This window comes from Thalassophryne amazonica, chromosome 11 (assembly GCF_902500255.1).
Source record: "Thalassophryne amazonica chromosome 11, fThaAma1.1, whole genome shotgun sequence".
NCBI lineage: Eukaryota > Metazoa > Chordata > Actinopteri > Batrachoidiformes > Batrachoididae > Thalassophryne > Thalassophryne amazonica.
In genome coordinates this window covers 88,382,415-88,396,285 of record NC_047113.1, presented here as the reverse complement: position 1 = coordinate 88,396,285, position 13,871 = coordinate 88,382,415, and the positions used below count along the sequence as shown (strand labels likewise).

Here is a 13,871-nt window from a genome sequence, read left to right as displayed (position 1 = left end):
GTCCAGAGATCAAGGATCCACCATGTAGAGTTTATTATGTTTACTTTAAGACTCAATAAAATGTTGTTCAATTCAATTTAATTGGTTTATAAAGTGCCAAATCACAACAAAAGCCATCTCAAGGCACCTCACATAGAACAGTTCAACATAAAAAATAAAAATAAATAAATAAAAATAAAAAAATTAAAATACATAATTAAAAACAGAAGTAAAAGAATAAAACATAAAAAATAAAAACTATTCATAAGAAAGAGAATAGAAATAGGCTTTAAGGCTTGACTTAAAAATGTCCTCAGACTCCAACTGCCTCACGGTCGCAGGAAGACCGTTCCACAGAGCGGGTGCACGATAAGAAAAAGCTCTTTGACACGCTGACACAGAAAACCTGTAAAGCCTACTTTTAGTACACACACACACACAAAAAAAAAAAAAATCACAAGAGGTATGGATAAGTAATCGGATCGATAAGCGGAATCGATAAAATCTTATCAATACCCATCCCTAATAAACACAGGGGCGAAGTCGAGGATCATCGACATGCCAGTCTGCAACATCGGCACTGGCGAGGCGATTTTCGATACACTTGATGAAGTTCTGAGGTATGTTTTATTTTGTTCATTATATTAGATTTATTTTTCATGAATTTATTAATGTATTTCCACTAGTGACACACAGTTCTTGTTTCTGTAAAAAATAACTAAATTTGGCACATTCAGTTCTATAAAATTCAGCTTGACGCATGAATACTAAATCTCTATTGTTTGAAATTCAACTGTGGAGGAAATACTAATGATGCTGACTTTAATGTCATTGTGGCAACTCATAATATGTGGACAAAAACCCAGTTATGTGATACCGCTATGCGGTTGTGTGTACTGTAATAAAACAGATTTTGGTGCGATTTGGAGGTTATAAGGATTTTGTGCTGATTTTATGGATTTTCTCACTTGGTTATACAGGTGGACCCTCAAAGGGGTTGACATGTATGCTTGGTACACAGACCCTATCCAACTGTGCACCCTAGGCAAGATTTTTTTTTTATTTTACTATTTCAAGCCCTACCCCTTCTCCTAACTCTAACCATGAACAAAATGTCCGTGTGTTCTTTCCCCTAACCCCTGAGACAATCAATGCATGTTGAAGTGATGTGGAGAAACTCCGCTCAAAGCCTCTATAACCAGCTTTTCCCACCCCATTGAAACAGTTTATTTTGGGTTAGGTCACTTTAGGCAAACCTCACTGGAAAATGCCTTAGGAGTTAGGAATAAGCAAACCATCGCTGAAGGCACGTTAACACTGATGCAATGCAATGTAAAAATATAATTTGTGTTTCATGTTATTTTTACTGTACCTGGTCTGGTCCTGTTTTCCTCCTCTAAATTTATTTTCTTTTCCTCCCTTGGGCACCAGACAGTTATGGTTGACTTAGTCACATACACTCAACAAAAATATAAATGCAACACTTTTGGTTTTGCTCCCATTTTGTATGAGATGAACTCAAAGATCTAAAACTTCTTCCACATACACAATATCACCATTTCCCTCAAATATTGTTCACAAACCAGACTAAATCTGTGATAGTGAGCACTTCTCCTTTGCTGAGATAATCCATCCCACTTCACAGATGTGCCATATCAAGATGCTGATTAGACACCATGATTAGTGCACAGGTGTGCCTTAGACTGCCCACAATAAAAGGCCACTCTGAAAGGTGCAGTTTTGTTTTATTGGGGGGGGGGGGGGGGGGGATACTAGTCAGTATCTGGTGTGACCACCATTTGCCTCATGCAGTGCAACATATCTCCTTCGCATAGAGTTGATCAGGTTGTCAGTTGTGGCCTGTGGAATGTTGGTCCACTCCTCTTCAATGGCTGTGCGAAGTTGCTGGATATTGGCAGGAACTGGTACACGCTGTCGTATACGCCAGTCCAGAGCATCCCAAACATGCTCAATGGGTGACATGTCCGGTGAGTATGCCGGCCATGCAAGAACTGGGACATTTTCAGCTTCCAAGAATTGTGTACAGATCCTTGCAACATGGGGCCGTGCATTATCCTGCTGCAACATGAGGTGATGTTCTTGGATGTATGGCACAACAATGGGCCTCAGGATCTCGTCACGGTATCTCTGTGCATTCAAAATGCCATCAATAAAATGCACCTGTGTTCTTCCTCCATAACAGACGCCTGCCCATACCATAACCCCACTGCCACCATGGGCCACTCGATCCACAACATTGACATCAGAAACCGCTCACCCACACGATGCCACACACGCTGTCTGCCATCTGCCCTGGACAGTGTGAACCGGGATTCATCCGTGAAGAGAACACCTCTCCAACGTGCCAAACACCAGCGAATGTGAGCATTTGTCCACTCAAGTCGGTTACGACGACGAACTGGAGTCAGGTCGAGACCCTGATGAGGACGACGAGCATGCAGATGAGCTTCCCTGAGACAGTTTCTGACAGTTTGTGCAGAAATTCTTTGGTTATGCAAACCGATTGTTTCAGCAGCTGTCCGAGTGGCTGGTCTCAGACGATCTTGGAGGTGAACATGCTGGATGTGGAGGTCCTGGGCTGGTGTGGTTACACGTGGTCTGCGGTTGTGAGGCTGGTTGGATGTACTGCCAAATTCTCTGAAACGCCTTTGGAGACGGCTTATGGTAGAGAAATGAACATTCAATACACGAGCAACAGCTCTGGTTGACATTCCTGCTGTCAGCATGCCAATTGCATGCTCCCTCAAATCTTGCGACATCTGTGGCATTGTGCTGTGTGATAAAACTGCACCTTTCAGAGTGGCCTTTTATTGTGGACAGTCTAAGGCACACCTGTGCACTAATCATGGTGTCTAATCAGCATCTTGATATGGCACACCTATGAGGTGGGATGGATTATCTCAGCAAAGGAGAAGTGCTCACTATCAGATTTAGACTGGTTTATGAACAATATTTGAGGGAAATGGTGATATTGTGTATGTGGAAAAAGTTTTAGATCTTTGAGTTCATCTCATACAAAATGGGAGCAAAACCAAAAGTGTTGTGTTTATATTTTTGTTGAGTGTAATTAATCATGAATAGACACCAGACAGTTTGAGCATTTTTTTTTTTTTTTGAGAAGGGCTACATTCAGATACTTTTTTTTGGGGGGGGGGGGGGGGGTAAGGAAACACTAAGTGAAGTGCGCAACACATCTGCGCATGCGTGGGTCAAACGGGGTCAAAAATTCCAGCTACCAAAAACACACACCGCTACCATTGAATTTCGTATACAGTAGCATTAGCAGACTGTGAAACTTAAGGCTTACAGGGATTGTTTCGAAGGTTTTAAGCTTTAAGCGACACATACAGTAATGACAGGTGCACATTGTGCTGTTTTCAAATGCTTCAATGGAATTTATAAGCTTGAAAGGTGGCTGAAAACACACGATTGCAAGGCTCCGCTGAGTCCACCCAAAGACAGAAAGAAGAAGTAATGTGGTTGTAAGCCTCCGTTCATTCTACACAATTTCCCCACAGAAAAGTAAGATCCAGACGGACATAACAGATGGACTAAAATTGTAAGTTTCTTGCACACATTTATTTTGTCAATATCCTGCAACCGTGCTGAATTATAATGTGGTTGATGGCGCCATTTTTGTGCATTGGCTTATGACTGTAATGTCGCGCCATGAATGACATGGCGCGTAATATTGTAATATTGACATGTTCTATAAACAAACTGCATGCATGCACATATCATTGTATGTCTGTCAACTTATCAAAACAAACGTGACACCAAAGAGGTTATATGTGAGACCCACCTTCCTTGTAGTCATTACGAAGCCGGTGGAGTAGCGATTTCTCATCCCTGCTTAGCAAATATTCTGCAATATCCACAGTTTCAGACTCTGGACTTCGTCTAATCATCCGTCAGTTGCCTTCAAGGTGACAGAAATGTGTTTGTCTCCAACTATCAACAAGGACTGGTCGTCATTTTCGACAGCAAATCTCTCTTCCTCCTTTGTCAGCACCAACGGTAGTTTCTGTACCGATGTAGCACACACATGGTTGTAACAGGCAATCTGCAGAGCATACAAAAATGCTTTAAATCATTAACTTTCCAGCGGTTGAAATGGTCCAAATCATAGCACTCCTCACTGCTTTCGGTCATCTTTGAATGTGGATTGGTAGCCAAAAAAATTTAGCATACCCATAATGCACCACGCGGCCCGAGATGCGCACTTCGCTTATTATCACCATCATTATTATTTAATAGGCTTTGCTCTGCAGTTAAGTCAATATGGGGTAATATTTATTTTATCTTAATTTTATTTTAATTATACGTCAATTTTGCCATAGTGAGAGAATCTGTTCATCAAAGTCCAACTGGTTTAACTGTTTTCACTGTGCTGCAGCACATCTCCGGCTGTGAAAGGGAAATGACATTTCATACGGCACAAAGAATACTTTGTCAGATATTCCTCCATTTATGAAAAACGCTCTTGCGTCAAGTATTTAGAGCTGCTCATCATTCTAACATTTAAATCAATGTGAAGAAGATTACAAGGCATAAATGTTCTTCTTTACAATGGGGTTACTTTAGACAAATCAAGTTATGGTTACCTGTACATTTTCAAATCATTGACTATGTCTTGGACTTCATTTATATCAATTATTAAGAAATACATACAGTATGATATACCATGGTAAATCTATGTGGAGTAGACAGTCTCTCAAAAACTGAGTGACTGTTCAAAAAAAGACTGAGGGAAGCCACCAAGACACACACGACAACTCTGAAAGAGTTACATTCTTTTCTCATTACATTTGGAGAATCTAGGAACAGGGCAAGATTTGTATTTGGTCTGGTGGTTAAGCATTTGGCTTGAGACCAGAGGATCCTCATTTCAAACCCCAGCCTGACTAGAAAATCAGTAAGGACCCTTGGGCAAGGACCTTAATCCCCAAGTTGCTCCCGGTGTGTAGTGAGCACCTTGCATGGCAGCACCCTGACATCGGTGTTTGTGTGAATGGGTGAATGTGAGGTATAATTATAAAGTGCTTTGAGCGTCTGATGTAGATGGAAAAGCACTATATAAATGCAGTCTATTTACCATTTTGTATGTCTATTTACACAGCATCATGGTGGAGTGGAGCAGAGAAGGACTTTCTGAGAAAAAGCAGATATGAAACTTCAACTGACTCAAGCCTATAAATCTGAGCTGTTCCCCTTTAAGGGCCCCTTCAGACATAGTGTAAATATGTACAACTCAGGGCAACTCACGTCAGAACAGCTCGTATGAGTGAACCACGAAACATCGCGCCGACGGGCCGGCGTGCACAATGCCGCTGCAATGATTCATGCATGCGGGAACACAGTGCCAGCAGCTGCGCATTGTGGTTACACTATTACATTTTTTTTCATGTTTAATTATGGCTAAATAATGTGTAGTTACTATAAAGTGCAACCTAATTATCACTATGTTATGATATTATGTCATTCTGTCAACCCCCTCGCTGTTACATACAGATGCACACACAAACACACCCGCACTGTGATGTCCAGATCCACATGTACACACGCCCACATTCTCTTTTTTTTATAATTTTATTTTTTAGAAATTTTCAAATAATTTTGCACAAAAAAATACATTAACACAGAACATCTACAAGATGTACAGTATTGTCCTTAAGTATGTTCCATATACAAAAATTACAGGTTACATAATCAAACAAACTCGGGCCTTCATAGCACAATTATAAACCTTCCATTTAGCCCATATTTTTTCAAATTTATCTCCCTCAAGACTGTTAGACATTGTAATTATTTCCATTATAAAAATTGAATAGACCAGGTTGTGCCAATCATCAGTTGTTGGGGAATCAGGCTTTAGCCACTTTTTAGTGATAGATTTACGTGCTGCTAAACTTAAAATTCCAAATAGGCGTTTCACGTTAGCATTGGTGTCCACACATTCCCACATTCTCACTTCCAGACATATCTCTTTTCAGAGTGAGCCGTATTGCGATTGTGTGTGTGTGTGTAGGAAGAGCCGGATATGACAAACAGTTCTTCACACTTTCCCATGTTCGTGAGAAAACAACCTGGATTGAATCCTGATCAAGGAAGATTTCCAACACTGGCCTGAATGAGAACCTTTAGGTTACCCCTTCCACAAAAATGAACTAATTTTCAAAACTGAATAAATAAAAACATATATTATAATAAACAACAAGAGCAATCCAAGATTTCTGATGTCTGCTAATCTGGATCTGGATCACCTCCAAAATTCAGTGGAGTCTTCCATGCCCTAAAATCTATCTGTGTTGCAAATATGGTTAGAATCCGTGAAGTAGGTTTAAGGTAGTTGTGATGTAATCCTTCAAAGTCTATATGAAGTGAAATCATCATCCAGAATCCAGATTTCAGATCTGGATCACCTCCAAAATTCAGTGGAGTCTTCCATGCCCTAATATCTATCTGTGGTGGAAATTTGGTGAGAATCGGTGTAGTAGTTTTGATATAATCCTTCAAAGCCCATTTAAAGTGAAATCTTGATCCAGAATCTGGATCACCTACAAAATTTAATGGAGTCTTCCATGGCCTAATATCTATCTGTGGAGAAAATTTCATCAAAATCCGTGCTGTCGTATTGACATAAATCTGCTAACAGGCAGACATCAGTGATTCACTGACAAGTCTTGTCGAAAGGTCTTCGTGCTCTATGTGGTTTTTACCAGTAAGTGGATTCAACTTGGTGATACGTGACTGAATGTGGTGTATTTGTGGCACTCATGGCTTCCCATACACAAAAGCTTTTTGTCAGTTTTCTGTTTTTCCTCCTCACATGTCATATTTTAAAAGTTTTCAATCAAGGATCAAACAACTTTGGCAGAAAAAGTCCATGAATTTGAACAACACGTACTCGGAAAAAGACACTGAAATGAATTGCAAATTAATTCACGGAGCAAACTGGCTGAGTGGAGCAGGGTGCTCCGTCTGGAGGCAAATCATAGCAGTGCGCACGGGGAGGATCAGCACCTGTCCTTGGGGACAATGCAGGAGGCAACCCGAACAGTCGCTGAAAAAAGCTTCTCCACTTTTACTCTTAATAATGCTGTTTTGACTGGCAGACTGAGTATTTGGCTTTTTCCTGACAGCCCACCACCAAACCAGACAAACTTCACAAGTATTTTACCTGAAGCCTGTTGCAACGACGAGGAAATACAAACAATGATTATTAACAAAATACTGCTTTTTGTCTGCAGATGTAAGATGATGTGAAATTTCACACAGATACCTGGGTTTGACTAAGCAAAGAGAACCGGTTTAGATCACAACACCTCTCATCATATAACAAAAGGCTGTCATTCTGGTGTTTACCACAAGTTGGCTTTTCATTTAAATGTTCCCAAAATTTGTGAAGTTTGACCCAATTATCAGTGGTAAATATAATTGTAACCACTCCAAAAAACATAGACTTATGCACACAAGCAGTCTACATGTTCTGTCCAAATTTCAAGCCAATCAGATGAAAAATACTCCAAATTTAAACAACAAACTAACAAACAAACATACAGTATCAACAAACAAACCAACAGACACACAAACTTAGACTTGTTGAATTCGACAAGACTAACAAACAGACAGACAAACATATAAACAAACCAACAGACAGACCAACAGAGCCTTGTCAAATTACTTCAACAAGACTAATAAATAAATAAATTAACACCGATGATTTTATTACATCGTTGGTAAAAAAATGAATTTTATTTTGACACAAAGCCATATGAGAGGTGGCAGAATGCAGGTTTGTTGGAACATTTCTAAGTGTCAATCTTCATGTTGTTCACAGACCCTCAGGGTTTTGTAATAACACCTACATTCAGGATGTTGTGTCTGCATACATTATTTACAGGCATCTCGGTATGTGCTTAGTGGATTGAATATGATGTCGTCTCTGCATGCATTTCAACATTTACTGAGAAACAAAATGGAAAAATGGGCAATTGTGCATATGCACAGTTTTATAAACCTGATGAGTTCATAGCACAAACTATTTTCACCTTTTTGTTTCTGCAGATTTAACACAGAGCTCCATAAATGACCCTTTGCTGGTATTATGGGTAAATATGTCCAAACCCTGGCTCCTCAGACTGTGACTGTTGGTCTAAAATTGCTGCCTGGTGGTTTGTGCCCTCCAGAGGTGCTGCACGCTGTGGCTATCTGGCCATGCATATGACTGAGTGGTCTGATATGTTATGGCTTTTTCAACCAGGGTTTAATAGCAAGCCTCCAGAAGAGAATGCTGGTGTGAATAATTTCCATCTTTCAGCATGCAAATCATGAAGTCCATACTCCCCGCTGGCTCTGCCTATCCATCCTTCACCAACTGATTTTTTTTTTCATTAAAGTGACAAATAGTGGTAAACACACATTTATAATAAACAAATAAATAAAAAACAAAGATGAAATTGTTCTTTTCTGTGGAATGTTTGCCCAATTTTTCATTCTCAAAATATATCGCTGTGTAAGCTGTTGTATTATAGGAGGTGTATTTGTTTGCTTTTCATTTTGAAATATTGTAAATTGTAGCAAGCATAAACCAGTGTCATAGTAAAAATTAAAAACAGTAAAATTAATTTTGGACTTACTTTGGGAAGGTTTTATTTTTGTATTCTAATTATTTTAAGATGGCTGATTTAATCTATCACATTTTGTGTTTAGGGTATTACTGTTTAAGATTTAAGGGTGACAGATGGTAAGATGCATTGTTTTTAGAAAGTTTCAAAGCTTAGTCCTGGACATTTCTGAGGCCCTCGGAGCTTTGTGTCACTGGCCTTAAATGTTGCGTTGCTCTGATTGTCATTTTAATACATGTGACTAATCTGTTTCGTGTCAGCTTGACTGGCCGTTTCATACCAATCACACACATCTGATTTGACCAGCAGTCATATGTTTGGTGCTTTTCAAAAATGCCAAAAATATGATGTAGCTCAAATCCATGTCCAAATTCACCAAGGATCCCTTGGGCAAGGTTCTTAATCCCCAAATTGATCCCAGTAGATGTCATTCCACTAACATTGGTGTGTGAGTATGTGTGTGAATGGGTTTGTGTGAGGCACTATGGTAAACTATTGCTCTTCATTGGCCATTTTCAACCCAAATGAACTGGTTTTCCAAAGAATATCTCTCATAAAGTCTGAGCAGGAATACTGTCATATCTGTTCAGTTCTGTTGATGCTTTCATTTGCACTTGCCTTGTCTGTGTTTATTTCCACAGTGTTCTTCCTGTCCACATGCACTCTGTTTTCTGGTCCATGTGTATGCCTATTGCCTTTATTGGTTAACGCCCCCTTTAGCCTTTGTTCATCCATGCACCTATAACTTGAGTGCCAGGATGTCTTGCTTCATGCCAAGTATTCTGACATTTCTAACAGTGTTTGTATTTTTTATTTTTTTGCTGACCACTTGCTGCCCTTGTTACAGCACATATTGTTGCAGTGCATATATTGTCACCACAACAATATATGCCAACGTTCATGGCCCCATTGTGGCACAAATTGTCAACTGCAACAATATGCACCCAAGTTGTACAGCACATATTCAGCACATATTGTCACCAGGGACAATATGTGCTGTAAAACCTGGACACATATTGTCGCCAGGGACAATATGTGTCAGGTGTGTTACTACATACATTCCACTGCACCAGTGACAATATGTGCCATAATCATTGGTACGTATTGTCATGATATGCCACAGCAGGTGCGTGTGTGTGTGCGTGTGTGAGAAAGAGAGGGATAGAGAGAAAGAGAGAGAGAAGTCATAATAATTTTGTATTTTATTAATTTATGTATATGGATAGCTTTGTAGCCATTTTTAAAAGTATTTCTGTTTATTGTTTTGTGGGTTTTTTTATATTTGTTTTTCTGTGTTATCATGGGGACTACAATGGAAATAAGTCTATATTTTTTGTGCCACCCTTGGCAAGTATATGTATAGTAATTGTTATTTCATATCATGTATTTTGCCTAATCAAGCAATCAATCAAAGGGAGAAAGAGAGAGTGTTGTGTGGGCCGCCAGAAGAGGAGGTACTGCTGGCCCACCACCAGAGGGCGCCCTGCCTGAAGTGCGGGCTTCAGGCACGAGAGGGCGCTGCCGCCATGGACACAGCCGGGAGTGACAGCTGTCACTCATTATTTCCTGACAGCTGTCACTCATTCTTCATCATCTCACTCCATAAAACCCAGACTTCATCTCCACCTCATTGCTGAGATATCGTACTTCTATGGAGATAACTTTCACTGCCAGCATTAAGTGATTCCAAGTGCTATTGTGTTGCAGCTGTCAACCAGAGGACCGGCGTGGGTCGCGACTGTTTCGTCCTACGTCCCGTCAGATAAGTGGTTAAACAGACGCTGCAGGAGTGTGTGTTAAAGGTGGAGGTGGCATTCCCACCGTTGTTGTTACGGGGTGTACACACACCCACACTTGACTGTCTTTGCTCTTCGCCAGCAGTACCAGATCCGACAGTCGGGGACGGTGATCACCTGGGAATTCGGGACTTGGCGGCTCCAGTATTCACCAGGTTCGGTGGCGGCGGAAATCGTGTGGTTCCGGCTCTTCTCAGGACAGACGTCTTCTATCCTCGAGCCTGCCCACACGTCACCTTTGTGGATTGACTGTTATCAGATTCTGAGATTGTCTGTATATTCGTTGTGCACATTCACAACATTAAATTGTTACTTTTTGGCTCATCTATTGACCGTTCATTTGCGCCCCCTGTTGTGGGTCCGTGTCACTACACTTTCACAACAGAGAGACTTGCTCAAATTAGACCCATGCACCTCATGCGTAAAAGCTGGTTAGATTTTAAATCTGTGGATCAGCGCAAGAACTGTGGGCACATCATAAATATAAGGGTCCCTTCACACATAGTACGAATGTGGCTGAATTGCGCACGAAGCAGGAATCATATGCAATATGTGTAAAATCAGAGCTGCCTCGAATGCCTCCTACACCTGTTGCTACAACTATTTGTGCACACCAGCAGCTGAAAGACAGAGAGTGCCCTGTGAGAGCCCATTCGATCCCTCTCGTGGCAGGTGTCAGCCAAACTCCAGGTGACACACACGAACATCTAACACCACTCAAGAGACACTTTGAAAATGTGTGGCCATTCACGCTGTTAGCATGAAAATAGTGAGCAGATGATCACTTTTGAGGTGGCGGTGAAATTTGTCTAAGTGCCCCCATGAGTGTGGCATTGCAAAACAGCAACGCACATGTGGCGTTCCAGTGTTGGCTCCACCCACAACACATGTGCCGTGTGTGTGAATCACACGTGTATTGGGCCCCAACCCCCAACTGCAACATATGTGGTGAATGTGTTGCAGATGGGGGGGATAATTAAATAGCAGTAAAAATAACTAAAAAGAAATGATCAAATAACACAGACACAGAGTGACACATTGGTGTGTGCGCTGAACTGACAGGGGGTGTTGCCGCTGCCAGCCACAGCTGTTGAGATCTCTGGTACTGGACGTCATGGCTGGGGAACATGTACCATGTTTGGACGGATATGAACTTACAACTGTCCACTGTGACGCACATGTGTCTGCTTGCTGTCCTCACGTGGACATACATAAAAACATATGTTGCTGTTGCGATGGGCTACAGTGAGTGAGTGCACAGCATGCACATTGACAAGCTGCCCCAGGTGAAACAGACCGTCAGATCATAACACGCAGCGGGCGAGCTGAATGTCACATCACCCATGTGAGCTCTGTTCCACATGATGCGGTGTCTGTCCTGCAGCGTGCCATCCACAGGACATGCATGTCAGGCCAGACATTTGTGCGCGGCTGGCTGGGCACACCAGGCCAGTAGATGTGGACATGATAAGAGTGCACTGCATCATTCATTTCATTTCATGACTGTACATCTGTGACCATGGGTCATGTACAGAGGAACACATGGTTCATACTTGTATTGTCCACTTGATAAGAGGGATTCAATAAAATGTAATGTTTTTATGGTGTGTGGTTTTATTTATGTTTTTAATATGTCTATTTCCTTGTTGATTTCAGGTATTTTTCTGCACGTTTTATATGACAGTGATGGTAGCGCAGTGGTAAAGTTTCTGCCTGGCAATCAGAACTTTTGTAAATTGCAGGTTCGAATCCCATGGGTCGCAGGTTTTTTTTTTCACAGCAGCTGCGCAATGTTGTTACACATGCTGCAGATGCTCGCCCTGTGTTCCTGCTGCGACAGTTTCATGCATGCGCATGAAACCATCGCAGTGGGATTGTTCACACCTGCCCAAACACATGTCCCTCCCAATGTTGTCTTGATTTTTTTGTGGTTTGCTCATATGAGCTGTTTCGCCCTGATTTGTATTTATTTGTACTATGTGTGAAGGGGCCTTAACACATGAATGACAAAATAAAACTTTTTTTATTTGCACCACCTCGTTGGTCCTTAAGTCTCACTTTGGGGATCACATCACCACACGACATTCATTTTCTGTTCAGCATGCTTTGGCAAACCCATGGTGAGAAAGGGAGGTGCGCGAGAGAATTCAACAACCGCACGCACCACCTCGGTGAATATTTCATCCAAAAGTGTCACCATGCTTATGCACAGTGTGAGGGTTCAAGGTGCATCCTATTCTGTCACTGCGATCAGCAACAGAAGCAACAGCACCGGCATTTTTATGATTACTGAGCCAATATCACCCGAGCGCTTTGAATAATTCACCATCTGAGTGCTCAAAGTCATGCTAAAATTATATGGTGTTCTGCAGCCTGCTGCACAGAAGCGTCTCCAGTCAGTACAGGATGGATCAAACCATCTTCCTCGGTCCTGAGCACACTGGTCGCGAGAAGCAGTGATGCCGGTAACACGTTACTTACTTAGTAACGCGTTACTCTCATCTGACCACTTTTTTTAGTAACGAGTAATCTAACCCGTTAATCTTTCCAAATCAGTAATCAGATTAAAGTTACTTCTCCATGTCACTGTGCGTTACTATTATTTTTGCATTGTGGGTCGATAGCAGCATTAAACGTGGTCCGTGGGCAGGAAGACTGAACTGCCCACTTTAAGTAAGCTGCGAGCTTTTCATCCACGGTTTTTTGCAGCAGCTTCCGGGCAGCAGCTACGACTTGTCCTCACCTCTTAAAGCAGTGACAACAGCACAAATGCACTGAGCTTTACAAAGACATTTTTATGCTTTTTTTTTCTCTCTCTGAGCCGCTCCGTATGTTGTGAAAGTGTAGGAACACGGACCCACAACAGGGGGCGCAATGAACGGACAATGGAGAAGGTAAATAACAAGGTTTACTATTGTGAAACGAGCACAATACATACAACAATCACAATTTGGGGTCGAATCCGCTGGTGTCGTGTGGGCAGGCTCGAAGGTAGGAGACGTCCGTCTCAGTCGAACCGGAACCACCCAGATCTCCTCTGCCACCGAACCCTGGAAATACTGGAACCGCCAAGTCCCGAATTCCCAGGTGGCCACTGCCTCCGCTCGTCGGATCCGGTACGGAAAAAATTTAATAGTTACATTTATAAACAATGTTGGTTAGAAATTTCAAGTTTTACTGTTACAGTGCTGTCAACAGTTAAATATGAGGTCAAGAAAGAGGTCTTTATTTTACTTTTTATAAAACAAGTATTTATTTTCATTGAAGTCAAGAAAGGGTGACTATAAAGTGAGTTTTGGCAAAACAAGTATCATTGTCATGTTGAGGTGGCAGAGGATTGTTGTCGGCAGCTGGGAAAAGTAACTAAAAAAGTAACTAGTAATCTAACTTAGTTACTTTTCCAACTGAGTAATCAGTAAAGTAACTAAGTTACTTTTTCAAGGAGTAA

General features: G+C 41.4%; 1 protein-coding gene across 1 annotated transcript in view; it reads right to left on the bottom strand.

Moving 5' to 3' along the window:
* The window catches only part of il1rapl2 (interleukin 1 receptor accessory protein-like 2), a 1,327,545-nt gene that overhangs the window by 1,104,167 nt on the left and 209,507 nt on the right, over window positions 1-13,871 (bottom strand). The window lies entirely within an intron of this gene.